Source organism: Vombatus ursinus, unplaced genomic scaffold (genome assembly GCF_900497805.2).
Source record: "Vombatus ursinus unplaced genomic scaffold, bare-nosed wombat genome assembly UNPS02014807.1, whole genome shotgun sequence".
Classification (NCBI taxonomy): domain Eukaryota; kingdom Metazoa; phylum Chordata; class Mammalia; order Diprotodontia; family Vombatidae; genus Vombatus; species Vombatus ursinus.
The window spans coordinates 54,731,713-54,749,580 of record NW_020954585.1 but is presented as its reverse complement, the minus strand read 5'-3'; the positions used below and the strand labels follow the sequence as shown (position 1 = coordinate 54,749,580).

The following is a 17,868-nucleotide window of genomic DNA, read 5'->3' as shown; positions in this document are numbered from 1 at the left end:
AACTGATCAAAGGAGTGGTTCTCTCTACAAACACATCATTAAAGGGCTGGTTTGTAAGCACTTAGAAAGGGAAACAGTGACCATTAAGCTCCAGCTGGGTTCATCAAGAACAAATCATGGCAGACAAAATTCCCTTTTGTTAAGAATCGGGAATGCCAGAGTTAGAAGGGAACTCAGAGGCCATCTAATTCAAAGATACTGGAACAAAATTCTCCTCTATAAGACAACTAATAAATGGTCATATAGCTTTTGCTTGATGATCTCCAATGATGGAGAACCCCTGGCCTCCCGAGTCAGTGCATTCTACTTTTGATTGCTGTTATTGTTAGGAAATCTTTCTGAAAATCGGGCCAAAATTGGCTTCTCTACTATGTTCAACCATACTCCTCTGGGGACTAAGCAGAGGAAGGCTAATTTTTCTTCATCAAAATCGCCCTCAAATTCTTGAACACAGTGATCAGATCCTTCCAAAATCTTCTCTTTCAGTATCTCCAGTTGCTGGATATGATGTTGTCCAAGAAACTCCTACTTGGGCGTAAGTTGGTGTACCTCTGAGATACCTTCCAACTTCAGTGATAAGACTTTTAGGGTTAGAAACAAATTTAGGATTAGGGTTAAAAACTAATTTGGGGTTAGAAATGAATTTAAGGTTAGAATTTAGGGTTGGCACGGATTTAGGGTTAGAAATGAAAAGAGTTCAAAGCCACTTGGAGTTGTGACTTAGTCTCCAGCTAGGAGAACATCGGAACACTTTCCTGACTGATAATCCAGGGAGTAGATTTAGCTGGAAATCAGTCCCCGGATGTTTGTGACAAGACAGGAGTACAAAGTGTGGGGAACAATGGAATATTAGTCTCCATATTCGAATGAGTAGTGGTCTAAGTTGGAGCGAGAATGATTAATTGGCATGAGTAAACCAAGTCAGTGTGTGAGTAGGAAGAAGGGTATTCAGGTGTGCATCCCAAAGCAATTTTGAGAGTTCCCTTTGGGCTTTGGGGATAAGGTTCAGAGTGATCCTTAGATAAAACCCCCACTTTGGAGTAAGGGAAACATGAGAATTAAGGCAGTTCAAGGAAGCAGGTACTCCCCAGCCAACTCCCAGTTAGCTAAATGAGTGCAGTTAGGCCTGCTGCCACAAACCTCTCAAGAAAGAGCCTAGCATCTGTAGACACTGATGACAAGCTCTAGCAAATGCTTTAGTGGACTGACAGTTCTAACAAACCCCAATAGTGTTCTAAGGGGAAAAGATAGGACTCAGAGACATTCTGGGAGACTCAGAGTCTGAGTGTTTAAGAGAGAGAGAGAGAGAGAGAGAGAGAGAGAGAGAGAGAGAGAGAGAGAGAGTGTGTATGTGTGTGTGTGTGTGTGTGTGTGTGTGTGTGAAAGGCTCCTTGTCACTCGGGTTCTATGACTACCTAACATTTTTGACCTTCTATTTAGTTCACTATATCTCCCAAAAATATTACTATGGCAATAAGAATTATAGAAATATCCATTTAGGGCAGGGTTTCCTAACCTGGGGTTTATGAACCCTAACAAAAAAAAAATTTTTTTTGGCAAGGCAATCAGGGTTAAATGATTTGCCCAGAGTCACACAGCTACTGAGAATCATGTGACATGTCTAAGGCCAGATTTGAACTCAGGTCCTCCTGACTTCAGGGCCAGTGCTCTATCCAGAAAATATTCTGATAACTATATTACAACATAACTAGTTTCCTTTAAAATTCTGTGTTTTATTTCATGAATTTAAAAAGAATAATATAAAAATATATAAATAAATTACAATGCTTTTATTTTAAGGGGAAAAGTAAATAATAATTACAATAATAATAGCCAGCATTTATACAGCGTCTTAAAGTTTGCAAAGCATTGTAAATAGGTTATCTCTTCAGATCCTCACAACAACCCCGTGAGGTAGATTATGAAAATTTTACAGATAAGGAAAATGAGTGACTTATCAAGGTTATAGCAAGTAAATATCTGAAGCAGGATTTTAACTCAGATCATCCAATGCTCTTACCCACTGTGCCACCTAGCTACACACTCAAAATATTATTCTACAGGCCAAGACCACCTTGATCCATACCACTGAGGGAGGAGGGAGCTATCCTATAGCTCTAATGAAAAACTTTTAAAAGTTTTCTAGTGATTTAGGCAGTTTTAATTTTTGAAACTAACATTGATTCAAATTAAAAGCAGAAAATATGTGTACGTGTTTGCATCCTATGGTCTAACGCCCTAAATTTTGGGTTTACACAGACCACATTCAATCTCGAAGGGCTGCTCCTCAAATCACAATTCTGGCTCATTTGGTCTCCATCCAGTTTACTCTTGGAACCTCAGACTATAGTTCACAACTAGGTTTTTATAGATGCGGATAAAAGGTTTTTCAATTCCTGTGCAATCACTTAAAGTAAAAACACATACAATACAAAGGACATCTTTTCTTTTGCCCCACAGACAGAATGCAGGACTCCCCTCAAACCCTGACGGAGAAATCCCGGGGCCCTGAGCCTAAGAGCCCAAGGAGCAATAGTGCCTGCCTCCTCCCTAGACCACAAGCCCTACTTCCAGTACAGCCCCCTACAACTATCACCCAGGAAATCAACTTTTGCTGTATGTCCAACCCACAGCCCCTGCCTTCTTAGCAACCACAGTTACTAAAGACCTAGAGGGAAAAAAAGTTCTTTTTCCCAAAGTCCTCAACACCTTTAAATGTTTTAACATGAGAAATGGATACAGTTTTTTGTTTGTTTTTTGTTTTTAATCACAGAAATAACATTGAAGTAGATGTATTACCATCTGCTTTGCAAGGACCATGGGATTCTTTCATCCAACTTGCCTCTGAAATCTCCTCCACGTGTTGTCTACTCCACTTAAAATATGAGTTCCGTGAAAGCAGAGATTGTCTTGTTTCACTATCCCCAGCACTTTGAATATTCTAAGTGCTTTATAACGCTTTTTCATTCGTTCATTCATTCATTCATTCATTCAGAGTCCTGATAGTTTCAATTCCCCTCCCAGTCTAGGGAGTCCCTCCTTCCCTCTAAGGACTAATACAATCCTCCAGACTCACAGCACCACCCTGTGGCTCGAATTCCCCTCTAAAAGGAAGCAAATTTGGGGTTACTACAGTCCACCCCCCAACATTCCACTAAGTCCAACATTTATCCAAAGGATCCATACAGACCTCCAGCCTTCTGGTGCAACCCTAAAGATTTGGAGAGGGGCAGCTAGGTGGCACAGTCGATACAGCACTGACCCTTAAGTCAGGAGGACCTGAGTTCAAATGCGGCCTCAGACACATAACACTTGACACTAGCTGTGTGACCCTGGGCAAATCACTTAACCCCAATTGCCTAAAAATAAAAAAATAAAAATTTTATTTAGATTAAAAAAAAAAAGATTTGGAGAAATCTCAGGGCCCTCCAGAAAGGAAATGAGCTTAAGGTCCAAAACAAGCAACCAACCCCCTACCCCCTCAAACTTACATTATCAAAATAACTCATGGTAGTCATGAAGGGGAAAGGTCAAACTTCTGCTCCCCAACATCGTGATTCAATCCTTTGCTGTTGCTTCAGTTCTCAGGCCACACTCATGATCTTCTCTTTTCTCCAGGAAGATGACCCTTCCAAGAACTCATCCTTCTATTTTTAGAAAGATGGGTCCTGGAACTCTCAAATGTGGGCTCCTGAACTCTCCAAGAATTTGACATTGTCAAAGAAAAGACCCTTCCTCTATACAGGAGAGTGTGCAGGTGGTTCCATACTCTCTGGGGACACATGGTGGGGAGGCTTCAATACTGGCTCTCACTGCTATCAAAGGCTCTTGGGGTTGGGAGGCACCTGGTGGGCTGCATACATAGGCTTCCATTTTCCCTCATCCACACCAAGGACCCAGGTCAGTGTTTAACTCTGCTGTGGTTCTATGGTCTGTTCCTAGATCTTTCTGGTTCTTTCTGGAAGGACTCCTCAACTCACCCCCACCCCCACCACACCCCTGTTACTTTTTAGAGGCCTAACACAAAGGGTTATCTCTGATCCAAAAGTCCCTAAGACAATCAATTCATCCTAGATCCCTAAGACTAAAAGAATCACAGAATTTTAGAGTTGGGAAGGATCTCAGTGGTCATCTAGTTCCAATCATAGATGAAAAGAATTCCCACTATAACATATCAAACACGTTGTCATCCAGCTTTTGGATAGAGCACAAGGGATAGAGCACTGGACATGGAGTCAGGAAGACCTGAGTTCAAATCCAGCCTCAGACACTTAGTAGCTGTAGGACCCTGGTCACTTAACCTCTGCCTGACTCAGGTTCTTCAACTGTACAATGAGGATAAGAAAATCCCCTGACTCCCAAGATAGGGCTCAAAGGAGATAATATTTGTAAAGCACATAGTTGTTGTGGTTTAATTGATTAGTTATATCTAACACTTTGTGACCCCATTTGGGGTTTTCTTGGAGTGATTTGCCAATTCCTTCTGGAGCTCATTTTGCAGATGAGGAAACTGAGGTAAACAGGGTTAAATGACTTGCCCAGAGTCACACAGCTAGTAAATGTCTGAAGCTGGATTTGAACTCAAGTCCTCCTTCAGGGCCAACGTTCTATCCACTGTACCACTTAGCTGCCCCAAAGCATATAGTAGGCACTTAATAAATCCTTGTTTCTTACTTTGTCCTCCAAGAATCAAGAATCTACTACTTTTCACAGCAGCCCCACTTTTGGACAATTCTTACCTCAAGCCTAAATTTGACTTCTTCTCCCACTAATCCTGGTTCTAATGCTCCTCCACAAGACAGTCCTTCAGGGGGAAGCTAGGTGGCACAGTGGATAGAGCACTAGGCCTAGAATCAGGAGGACCTGAGTTCAAATCCATTCTCAGACCAGACACTTGACAGTTACTACTGGGCAAGTCACTTAACCTCAATTACCTTGCAAAAAAAGGGGGGGCCGCTAGGTGGCGCAATGGATTGAGCACCAGCCCTGAAGTCAGGAGGACCTGAGTTCAAATACGGCCTCAGACACTTGATACTTACTAGTGGCAAGTCACTTAACCTCAATTGCCTCCCCCCCCCAAAAAAAGACAGTCCTTCAAATACTTAAAGACTGTTATCATGTCTGCCTCGAGTCTTCTATTCTCTAGGTGAAATGTGTCCAGTTACTTCAATTGATCCTCATGTGGGATATATACTCAAGATACTTCGCCATGCTGGCTGCCTTCCTTTGATCACTGTCCACTTTATCAACACTCTAAAAACTCAAAGCTCTAGTTTTTCAGACTCCTTTGGGTCCTCACACTGCCATCCAAGGAGCTGTCCTCAATCCTCTCAACAGGACACCTTCAACACAGATATCTCTAACAACCTATTTTTCTCCTTCCCTTCATGTTTTCTCTTCTCCTGCGCCCGCTAGTTATTCATTTATTATCTTTGTGTCTCTCTATTTAGTTTATTTTTTTGAGAAAACAGTCTCTATCCTGCCTAGGCTAAAAATGCATCAACCAGTCACTACTCTTTTATTATTTGATTATTATTATTATTATTATTATTATTATTTGATTGGTTCTTTTATAATCCTTTACAATCCTAAAGTCATGAAGCTTTGGGAAGACTAGATAGCTCTAGCTTGTCCAGGCTAAAAGTCCTTCAGCAATTCACCAGCCCAACTCCACTGCTAATCAGCACTGAATGACTTGGACAGGTTTGCCCTTCTGTAAAGAGTCTGCTGGCTCACCACAAGCCCTCCCTGAGGTTCACCATGCTGATGTACCTAAGGGGTACAATTGATAGGATTTAGCTCTCATGCAGGTCAGAACTTCCGTACTGAAGTTATCCACCACTCTCAGCCTCCCCTAATATCTGAGATTACAGGTGGGTGCCATCACTTCTACAGTCTATTATCATTATAAATTGTGCTTTTAGTGACATTGTCAGACAGAATTCCAGATGATCTCTTGTTCTAATTAAATTATCCCATGAGAACATGTATTTCATCCTAGATTAGACATCTCTAAAATTAAGATGAAATTGAGTGATTCTGGAACCCAAATAACTTAGAAATTTGTCCTTCTCCCTATCAACAATAAAAAACCTAAGCTAATAAGAAATCATAAAACTTGTTTTTCAAATCATATTAGAATTGTGTTTACCTAACACCATTAATGATAATGAAGGGTCTTAGGAACTGAGTCATCTTTAGCATAAGCTAGGTGGTATAGTGGATAAAGTGTGGACACAAAATCAGGAAGACTTGAGTTCCAATCCTGCTTCATATACTTATCAGCTGTATAACCCTGGGCAAGTAAGTTAACCTCTCTCAGCATCAATTTCCTAGTCTGTAAAATGGGGATAATCATAGCACCTACCTTCCAAGACTATTGCGAGGATCAAATGAAATAACTAACATCTAAAGTATTTTGCAAACAAATGTAAATGCTACCTATTACTATTACACTGGATTTTGCTATTGTTTTTCAGTTATGTCTCATTCTTCATGACCCCATTTGGAGTTTTCTTGACAAAGATAGGAGGGGTTTACCATTTCCTTTTCTAGCTCATTTTACAGATGAGGAAACTGAGGCAAACAGGGTTAAGTGATTTGCCCAGGGTCACACAGCTATTAAGTGTCTGAGGCCAGATTTGAACTCAGGTCTACCTCACTCCAGGCTCAGTACTCTACCCATTGAGCCACCTAGCTATCCCATTATACCTAATACTTAAAGACTAAATCCCTAAACACACTTTTTAGTCAATTGTGAGGAACACAAATGTAAATACATTTAAAAAATAAATTTTCTATGCAAAGTCAGACCTAATAGGAAGGAAGGAAGGAAGGAAGGAGAAAAGGAGGGAGGAAGAGAAGGAAAGTTAAAAGGAAGGAAGGAAGGAGGGAAGGACGGGGCTCAGCTAGGGTAATGGCTCCCTATTTTCAATAGGGTCAAATATAAAATCTTCTGTTTAGCTTCATAACCTGGCCCTTCCTACCTTTACAATGTTCTAACACTTGACTCTCCTTCATGGACTTGGAGACAGAACAATACTGACCATTCCAGTTCCTCACACATGACACTCTCTCTCCCTGCCTTTTAACTGCTTATCCACCTGGAATGTTCTCCTGCCCCACTTCCACTTGCTGGCTCCCTATTCCCACTTTCTTCAAGAAGTTTTCATCTAGGGGCAGCTAGGTGGCACAGTGGATAGAGCACTGGCCTTGGATTCAGGAGGACCTGAGTTCAAAGCTGGCCTCAGACACATAATACTTACTAGCTGTGTGACCCTGGGCAACTCACTTAACCCCATTTCCTAGGCAAAAAAAAAAAAAAAAAGAAGAAGTTTTCATCTGTTCCTTCCAACTGCTAGTGCCTTCCCTCTGAGGTTACCTCCAATTGATACTGTCTATAACTTATACGTGCATAGCTGAGTATTAGAAATAACATTAAAATGTTAGCTCCTTGAGGGCAGGGACCATGTTTTTGCCTTTTTTTTAAATTTCCACAACAGCACAATGCCTAGCCCATAATACACACTTAATAAAGGCTTGCTGACTTATTATCAGAACAAACTATTCCCTAGACTACCAACTCTAGAAGGTTTTCCTTTTCTACCAAAAAGATTTAGGTTTCACAATGTAAATAGTCAATACATTAAAATTCTGGTCAAATACACTAACATAGCTAAAGTTAAGGGCACATCTCAACTTTCTATTAACAAATAATAAACTAACAGATTTCCAAAGAATGTGAGTCCTAATAGATTTAATTTAGGCATCTGTTAAGAGATATGTGTTGTATGAAAACAAGACATTATCTTTTTTTTTTTTTTAAGATATAGTTTGGGGACTCCAGCAAGGTACAATGGAAAGAGCAACGACTCAAGAATCAGAGGACCTAGGTTCAAATGACCTTGACATTTATTCTCCTATGTGACCTTGGTTTTTTTTTCAATCAATAAGCATTTAAGTTCTTAAATTATAAATTAAAAGAGACAGGGTAGAAACAAATCCTCATAACAAATAAAATAGCCAAACAAAACAAATTCCCACACTGATTCTGTCAAAAAAATATTTTTTTAACTTTTATTTTATTTTTCTTATGTGACCTTGGATGAGTCACTCACTCTCCCCGGGCCTCAGTTTCCTCATTTGTAAAATGAGAATTGGAATAGACGGCCTTTGAGCTCTCTGCTGTCTGTTACTCCATGAGTCTACGAATTAATCTCTACCATAGTCTGGTGGAAATCTACTAGGAAATATCAATCCCAGAGCGAAGGCCCAATGGAGATAAAATGTTAAATTGTTTATTAACCTTGAATGGAAATTCTTATTAAGCTATTTCTGGGCTGTGAAAGGGAAACTTTGAACTTCTCCAGTTTGAGAGCATTCACAATCCTTGTTAACAACACTCTGGCCTTCAAAAAAGCAAAGCTATCATTCTGAATCACAGATGTGGCAATAATGGGTTGAGGGGAAAAGGAAGACCAGGCTTAGCTATTGCTGTCACCTTCTCTGTTAATCAGGACAGCTTTGAAAACTGAACTTTTCCATAAACAACTAAGAATGTTACATGCTAAAGTCTCAACATAATTTAAACCAGTTAGAAAATAATTGTTCTTTAAGCTTTGTTAAAGCCTAGACAGAAATCATTTGATATAAAACAGGCATTTTTTTTAGAACTATAGCACCCTTCCCAAGAAGTGGCAAAAAAGAAAGAACACAGAATTTGTTGCAGTGACTCACCAATAGAAAAAAGAGCAATAACACTGCAAGGTGGAGAAAGGGTGGCAGGGAGGAAAAATAACTTTTGAATCTTACGGACAATACCATGACCCAATAAGTAAGAATTAGGGAGAGTTTCCATTCAGGGTTATTCAAGCAGAAGTAAGATGCCTGCCAATCATGCAATTGTAGAGAAGGTGCTTGTGGTTTGTGGGAGGCGGGACCAGATGACCACTAAGGTCCCCTCCTAGAAAAGATTCTATGATCCTAAGAAGAGAAGTCAAATGAACAGCCTTTGGTCAGCTGGGAGTTACAGCAGACTATAGTTTTCATGATGAAACCAATCTGGGTTTGATATCCCTACTTCCTGCAAGACTTGGACAAGTCAAGGAACCTCTCTTGGTTTTGGTTTCCTCATCTCAAAAATGAAAGAGTTGGACTAAATGACATCCCCCCCACCCCTTAGGCAATTGGGGTTAAGTGACTTGCCCAGGGTCACACAGCTAGTAAATGTCAAGTGTTTGGTCTGAGGCTGGATTTGAACTCAGGTCCTCCCAACTTCAGGGCCAGTGCTCTATCCAAATGACTTTTAAGGAGCCTTCTAACCTCTAAATCTACGGCCCTATGGAAGGAAGTAGTCAACATAGCAATATAAGAGTAATCACAAATAATTCTACTACTTAGAACCAACCATATTGAATGCCACAGCTAGGAATTTGGGGATAATCTAATCCAATCCCCTCATTTTGCAGATGACAAAGCTAAGGCATAGAGAGGTCACATGAATTTTGACCAGGGTCTCACAATTAATCTATGTGCATAACAAGGACTAGAACACAGATCTCCTTGCTCTCAGGCCAGTGCTTAAATTTCTCTTCAAATAAAACCAGTTCTGGGTGGGTAGACAGTAATGGAGAAGACATTCTAGCTTTTCATTTGCAAACTTTTTCCAGATAACCCTTTCCTTATATCTCTCATCTTTTTTTTTTTTGTCCTTTTTCTGTCCCCCTCTTTTCTTCCCACTCCTTCTCAATAACCCAAAGAATAAGATGGGGAGTAGAGAAGGGATTGGAAGTTATGGTCAGGGTGAGTGTTAAAAGAAAGAAAAACACATGCATATTCTAGTTCTTTTTTCTCTCTCTACATTTCAATCTCTGAATAAACCCCAATTGAATAAAGTTGAGTAGTGTTTTTCAAAAATAACAAGAGCGAATTTTCTTTGTTTATCCAAAATATTTGTTCTGGAAAAAAAAATGAAGTCTACATACATGCTTAAGACAAAATTAGGGGAAACCCCATTTCTTCTTAATGTTTTTTCTAATTGTAAACAAATTATTTCTTAACTTAATAGCCAGAAGTAAGACAAAAGGTAAGATATGTATGAAAGCCTACCCAATTAAATCCTAACTTCCCGCACAATGTAATTGAGACTAGCACTGGAAACCTCATCAGATTCACTCAACTTTAGAATTTTTAAAGAGAGATTAGGTGGGGCCAAAAAGCCCATGAAACGAGGCCCATACTGCGGTCTGGACCAGGGTTAACTCATTGGACTGAATATAAAAACAAATGCCTTTGAACTGGTTCATCAGAGGTCAAACAGGTTTCACCTCCAACTCTATCTCCCAGAAGCACTGCATTTTGGCTATTCTGCTGAGTTATTTTTATTCCTGGAAAAAGAAGAGAGGTCTGACTGCTTATTGCAAAACTTGCCTACTTGGTAACAATACTTCTTCCCTCCTGGATTGCAAGGGAAGATCTTGGGTCACAAGTAGGGAAGAATGCACACAGGGTCAGATTCTTTTCCATGAATGTTTCTGTTCATTTGTCCAAAATATCCACCAGGTTGCTTAGTTTTATTTCATTTTGCTTTCTAGTGAAGAACTCTGATCCTTTTGTGGACAGAACTGAAAATGATAGGAACCTACAGGTGTGAATAAACTCAGAGATGTGAATCTGTGGTAATAAGAAAAACCAAGGACTCTCCCTTCCATGCAAGGTTTTAATTCCCAGAAACAACTACTACTTAACCTTATCCAGAAGTGGCTTCTGGAGGCAGCAGTAGCTGGAGAGACTAGTAGAGATCTCTTAGCCTTTTTCCTTAATCACTTCTTCCAGGGATAGAATATTCTCTCTCCCAGGTCCAAACTCTATGATCCTATGAGACGGTAGGAAGATATTAGGAAGTCACCTTGCTTATTCTACACTAGGATCTTGTGATCTCAATGTGACTTTACTTAAAAGGCTCTGCTCCTTTTATAATAATCAGATACCAGTCTCCAAATGTGTAGGCTGTTAAAATACATAAACAGCAATTCTACAAAAATACCCATCTCCGAGGGTTTGGTATTTGGCTTATTTTTGTGTTCTGTGTGTGGTTCTGGTTTTTTTCCATAGCTGTTAAACAAATCAATAGTTTTAAGTAATGCTTCAAAGGGCAAGGCTCTGACATTGTGTTAGCAGAGATGGTTTAGTCACAAATACAGACACTCATCTCATGATCCACTTTGAAGAGTTTTAAAAGTATTATCCACAAAGAATAATGCAAAGGTTCACATTTGGGAGGTGAGGGGCTTGGGGAGTGATAAAGAAATTGTAGGGGCTATAGGAGAGGTTGGGGGAAAGTTGGAGGTTCACCACAGGTAGAAAGAAAGAAAGGAAATAACAACAAGTAAAAGAATATTCTTAAATAAAAAGACCAAAGTAAGATAAAGTTATCTTAGGGAAGGAGAAGACTGTATGTAAATATTGGGACCAACCAGGGAGCCAGAAATACTACTAAGAGAACTATAGAAAAAGGGTTGAAGGGTACATGGCAGTACTTGTCCAGATGCCAAAAAGGGACCTTGGTAGAAAATATCTAATGATTTGGATACCATCCTACTCTATGATAAAGTAATGGAATTACACAAAGAAATCTAAACTCCTTAAGGACCATTAGCATAATTTATGACATCAACATAATGAGTATTATGATAGAATAGAATAATAGAATCATTGGACCATAGATTTATAGGATGTTAGTGATTATCTAGGTCAGGGGTGGGGAACTGACTTGTTCTGTGAAGTTCGGATTCAGTCAAAGGGCCGCACTTGAGGACCTAGAGGGCCACACGTGGACTCCAGGCCGCCAGTTCCCCACCTCTGATCTATATACTCTATCTGCTGCAACTAGGTGACTCAGTCCTATAAAGTAGAAGACTTAAATTCAAATCCAACCTAGGATACGCACTAACTGTGCGAGCCTGGGTAAGTCACTTAAGCCCTGACTGCCTCTGTTTCTATATCTTTAAAATGAAGATGAAAATAATACCTACCTGATTATGTCACCCTCCAACTAAATTACAAACTCTAATGGTTTCCTATTGCCTCCAGGAGCAACTTCAAAATGCTCTCTTTGCTATTCAAAGCCCTTCATAACCTGGCCCCTTCCTACTTTCCAGTCTTCTCATGCCTTACTCCCCAAGACATATTCTTTGATCTGGTGACACTGGCCTCCCGGCTGTTCCAAGAACAAGACACAGGTATTCTCTCTGGCTCTCCACCATTCATGGAATGCTCTCTCCTCCTCTTCTCTGACTACTGACTTACGGGGCTTCCTTCAAGTCCCAGCTAAAACCCATCTCCGATGGGAAGCCTTCTCCAACCTCTCTTAATTCCAATGCCTTCCCTCTGTTAATTATTTCCTACTTATCCTGTATATAGCTTGCGCTCTCTCTATATATTTGTTTTCATATTATCACTCCCATTAGATTGTAAGCTCCTTGAGGGCAGGAACTGTCTTTTACCTCTTTCTGTATCCCCAGTGCTTACCACAGTTGTTCGTGGTACACAGTAGGTGCTTAATAAATGTTTGTTGAATTGAATTATCTCACAGGATTTTTGTGAGGACCAAATTAGATAACATTTGTAAAGTGCTTAGCTTAGTGCCTGACATGTTGTAGCTGCTCAATAAATGCTTGTCCTCTTCCCTTCTGCCCAGTCCACCTTACTCATTTTACAGTTGAGGACACAAGATCCAGAGAATTAAATGACTTTCCCAAGATCCTACAGATTAGGCTTTGAACTCAAGTATTGATTCTAGATGCAATAATCTGTTTATTGTACCACACCAACAGCAAATCAGGCAAATAGTTAAAATAAACCATTTTCCTAAGACTTGAAGATGATTCAATTCTAGGTCTGACTAAACCCCCGTGGAACCATTGGGTTCTATGTCTTTCACTGATCAATACCTGACGTTTGAAAAATGTATAATACTGCAATTAGAGAAAAAATGCTTATTTCTTACCTTCATAAAAATTTGAAGTAATATTCCAGGAAGTTGGATAAACCACTCAATATTCATAACCACTAAATAATAAGATTAAGTTGGGATAACTTTGTGAAATTAAAATGTTTAGCAGACAGGCATCAAGAGTGGATAAGTGGATAAGCTTTAGAATCAAGACCACCTAGGTTAAAGATCTGTCTCCAGCCCCTAGTGGACTATATGAACCTGGGTAAGTCAACCTCTCTGGGTCCCCAAGCCTCTGTCTAAGATGAAAATCTAGATTAGTAGAGAGTGTTTCCTACACCAATGACATCACAGGTTCAATAAAAAAAGAAAGAAAAAAGTTTATCACAAGGATTCAAATGTATTTATGCTAAAGCTTTCCATAGCAATCAGTTTCAAATGATGGTAACGGGTGATTCTTTAGTCAACACATTCCTACTTCTAATTTTAAGGGTCCTTTCCAGTCGCCTCCTCCTGCTCCTCATGTATAATACATGTATGTGTACACAGAGAGATATAAATGTGCATATATCATGAACCAAAATTAGTCAAAGATGTCAGTCCTGAAAAGGTGTACCCAAGTACTATACTTGAAGATGGCCCATGCATAAATTATATATATAATGTGCATGAATTAATGAAATTCATTCTACATAGAGCTCACACTGTTCTAATTACATTATTGTTATACCTTATAACATACACCACAGTCATTCTTTTTCTTCACTCAAGTATGACAAAAGGATCTAAAAACTTGGGTGGCTGACCATAATTGTATGCCTAAGAGACTGATGGAATGTGGACAAATCAAATCCACTAGTAATCTCCTCCAGCTCCAATCTACATGTTAAGTCTTTGAAATTTCTTTTAGAAATCAAGGTTTAATGGGGGAAAAGATTAAATCCAAATATCCAATAATTTGAGATGCTTTCTGGAGGGGGAAAAAAAAAAAAAGCTATTGAACAGTGAGTACCATGATTCCAAGTATTCTGTTCCACTATTCCCATAAAATGTCCTGGAAATATTTTGGCAAAGAATAACTGAATGAATCAAGTCACTTAATGTTACAATAAAATTATTCATGTCATAAAAGATTGGTACCCATAAAAGATGGATAATCACAACAGTAGGTGCAAAACTGGCTGTATGTACATCTATAACACTATATATTCAGAGGATGGTAGCTTCATGGTTTACCTACAAGGTTTTCTAGTCCCCAAATGTGCTGCTAGAATATCATTGCTGTTTCATCTTGCACCACCAGAACTCATCCTGTGCCTGGGGCACATGATCCAGCAAGGTAAAACTGACTACTTGGAATGTGAGGTGACAGAAATCCTTTGGTGTGCATTCAAAAATCACTTCCTGCAACTTCATTGTTTTCAATAAAGGTCATAGGCTAAAATACATAACTAAATTATTTTAGTAGTGCGTAAAATGTAGGTCTTTGAGTCAGGAAGATCTGAGCTCAAATCCAGCCTCAAATATTTACCAGCTGTGTGACTCTGGGCAAGTCACTTAACCTGTTTGCCTCATTTTCCTCACCTTTAAATGGGGATAATAACAGCATCTGCTGTTGAGAATTAGGGGTTTAGGGGTGCTAGGACCCCAAAATCACAACAGGCGGGTCCTGCCCAAATGAATTTGACCCAAGTCTTCTTTCGGCCAAAGACAAGATTTATTAAAGATCTGTCATATTGGCCAGACTCTTAAGGAATCTGAACATTTGTGAGCTATTGGCTAGATTATAAAAATATGAGACTTTAGCTAGACTCTTAAAGAATTTGAGCCCCTTAATGGAGACAAGATGGGCCTTATATACAGAAAGACTGTGGGAGGGAATCTAGGAAGGATCTTGATGGGGTGACTGGAAGGGAGAGAATGGGGTCTAGATGGGTCAAGGGTGGGAAGTAGCCAGGGTCACTGGGAGGTAATACACAATGGAGGTTGGGCTGGGTCAGAGGTAACAGATTTGGGAGATTGGATTTAGGTGACAGTGAAAGGTCGGTTGATAAGATTATAGCCTTAGGCAAATGCTAGAGACTTCCTAGATCAAGTAGGAGAATTCAAGGAGAGTCCTGTAGACAAATGGGACCCAAATTCTTTTTGGGGTAAGGGGCAAAAGTCTCAGCCCGTACCTGTCACTACCTCTCAAAGTTGTTGTGAGGATCAAATGAGATAATATTTGTAAAGCGCTAACAGAGTGCTGTATTTATGCTTGTTCTCTCACCCAAAATGACTTAATTTTATAAGATTTTTTAATTTTTATTAGGCTAATTTTATAAGACTATAATTTTTTGTAAGACTTTTCATATAAAAAAGTTCACTAATCAGGAAAACAAAATTCTTTTTCAGAGCATGTGCCCCAATGTTTGATTCAGAGAACTTGGCAGCTATAGCAGTGACATGACAAATAGATGGGAAACCAGAGGAAAGAGTAAGGGCCTTCCATAGCTACTAACTGATAAGCTGTCTAACCCAAGGATTTGTTATCCTGAATTTTTCTTTACACATCATTAGAGTTGATCTTATGGCAGGAGGAATGGAGGCTGACAGTGAAAAAGGACCTGAGGAATCCCAGGAAGGTTGCCTCCAGCCTCCCAACAAGCAGACATTTCCAGTTACTGATTCATTCTCCATTTTAACAGGATACTACAGGGCCTTAGGCTAGTAAAAGGGAAAACACTAAGGTTAAACTTGACCGTGTCTAAGGTTCCTTCCAGCTCTTAACACTCCCTGGCTTTTATTCCTTCCTACTTTCCAGCCTTCCTTTAGTCATTCAACAGCTATTTACCAAGCCTTAAGGTGTGCAAGGTAATGTATTAAGCCATTATCAGCCATTAGCATCTTAGCTCAAATTAATTTACCAGGTTAGCCAGAGGAAAAGAAGGCCTTGAGGGACTATGACTCAGCAGGAATAAATTCAGACTTGGAAAGGAGAGGAAAAAGTCAAGAACAGAGAGAAAAGGCCTTAGGTGGGGACATTTCAAGAAGACGGTTAGGAAAGGGTCAGCATGAGGGCCTTGGGTGCTCATAGGGAAGGGGAGAAGCATCAGATAAATTTCACTAACTTCCCACCTTTGGCCTAAGACAAGCCCCCAAACCCCTGACTTGTCATTCCTTCATTTTACAATGCACAGATCTCTTATCTATTTCTCTTTGCCCTAGTACCCTGACGTACAAAGCAACGTTGGGATCACTGAAGAATCTGTGGGCCCAAGGAGCACTGGGAGTCGGTCAGTGATTGGTCCTCTGGCCAGCAGGTGTGGTTTATGTTTGTTTAAGAAATCACTTGGTATTTATTTGTGCTTTGTCACCTCTGAGGCACTGGATCAAAATGAACCTATGCTCTCTCCCCACCCCCTACCATTCTCAAACTCAGAGGTCCAGCTATTTCCCTGTTGTTCCTCCAAGTGATAAATGTCTCCAATACTACTTTTCTGTTGTTCAGTCATTTTTCACTCACATCCTTTGCTTTGCTTTGCTATTTGGTGTTTTCTTGGCAGAGATACTAGAGTGGTTTGCCATTTCCTTCTCCAACTCATTTTACAGATAAGGAAACTGAGGCAAACAGGCTTAAGTGACTTTCCTTGGGTCATACAGCTAGTAAGTGTCTGAGGCCAGATTTGAACTCAGGAAGATGAGTCTTCCTGATGCCAAGCTCAGCACTCTATACACTGAGCCAACTAGCTGCCCCTCCACTACCACTAGCTACCATCATTATTCACTCACAATACTTGAAACCTGTTCTACAAACTTTCTTCTGTCATTCCTTAGTAACTAGTAGAAATAAAGAGAGGACAGTCATGCAAAAAAGCCTATGTTCACATGTGCACAAAGCTGTCCATAGAGTGGGGTAGGATGGCGGTGTGAGAAAACCACTGGTGGAGTCCAACTATCATCTGGAAACCCATGGGAACCCCCGTTTTAACCAGTTAGGGGTAATTCAAATAGGTTGTTATTTTCTCCTTCTTAGGCTTTTTTAACTCTTTCTTGTCCCTTCTTTCTCAAATCCAGGACCTAGCTGGACTCCTCAGCTTCTTCAGAGCTGAGATGCCGTGTTAGTGATGAGCATACCCACTGAACTGACACCGTTTGCCTTCTTGATGCTCTTGGCCTTCACATGGTTTTCATGTTTTTAGTATAAGAGCTGCTTGGTGTCAAGGCAATATGGCAAATATTTTCTGGACCATGCATTTCACTAATTTGATTCAAAGTATATTTATTGAGGACTATTTTATGTGCCTAGAACCATGCTAACCACTAAAGAAGATACAAAAGATAGATCTGACATTCCTCAAGGAGTTCAGTTGGGGAGATATAACTTGACAAATAAAACAACTAATATGTAAGTGATGTGATTACATATATGTGCAGATAATAAGGGATGAAATTTTAAAAACAATAATCATTATCATAGCTAGCATTTTATTGTTGTTATTGTTCAGTCATGTTCAAATCTTCTGGGCTTTTTTTGGGCAAAAATACTAGAGTGGTCTGCCATTTTCTTCTCCAGTACATTCCACATGAGGAAACTGAGGCAAACAGTATTTGGTGACTTGCCCAGCTAGTAAGTGTCTGAAGCCAGCTTTGACCTCAGAAATATGAGTCTTCTGGACTTCAGGCCCAGCACTCTATCCACTATGCGACCTGCCCAGCTAACATTTACATATCACTAACTATGTGTCAGGTACTGTGCTAAGGGCTTTATAATTATTATCTCATACATCCAGACCCAAAACCTCCAATCCAATTATCTTATTTTACAGATGAGGAAACTGAGGCCCAAAGAGGTAGTAGGCACCACATGCAGAATTTGAACCCAGAGTCTCTGACTCAAGAGTTAGCGTTCTTTCCACAATACCATGCTACCTCTA

The 17,868-nt window shown here is 39.9% G+C and overlaps 1 protein-coding gene across 2 annotated transcripts in view; it reads right to left on the bottom strand.

Annotated features, from left to right (window-relative positions):
* Positions 1–17,868, bottom strand: part of LOC114052259 (cAMP-dependent protein kinase type I-beta regulatory subunit) — a 247,615-nt gene that overhangs the window by 135,780 nt on the left and 93,967 nt on the right. The window lies entirely within an intron of this gene.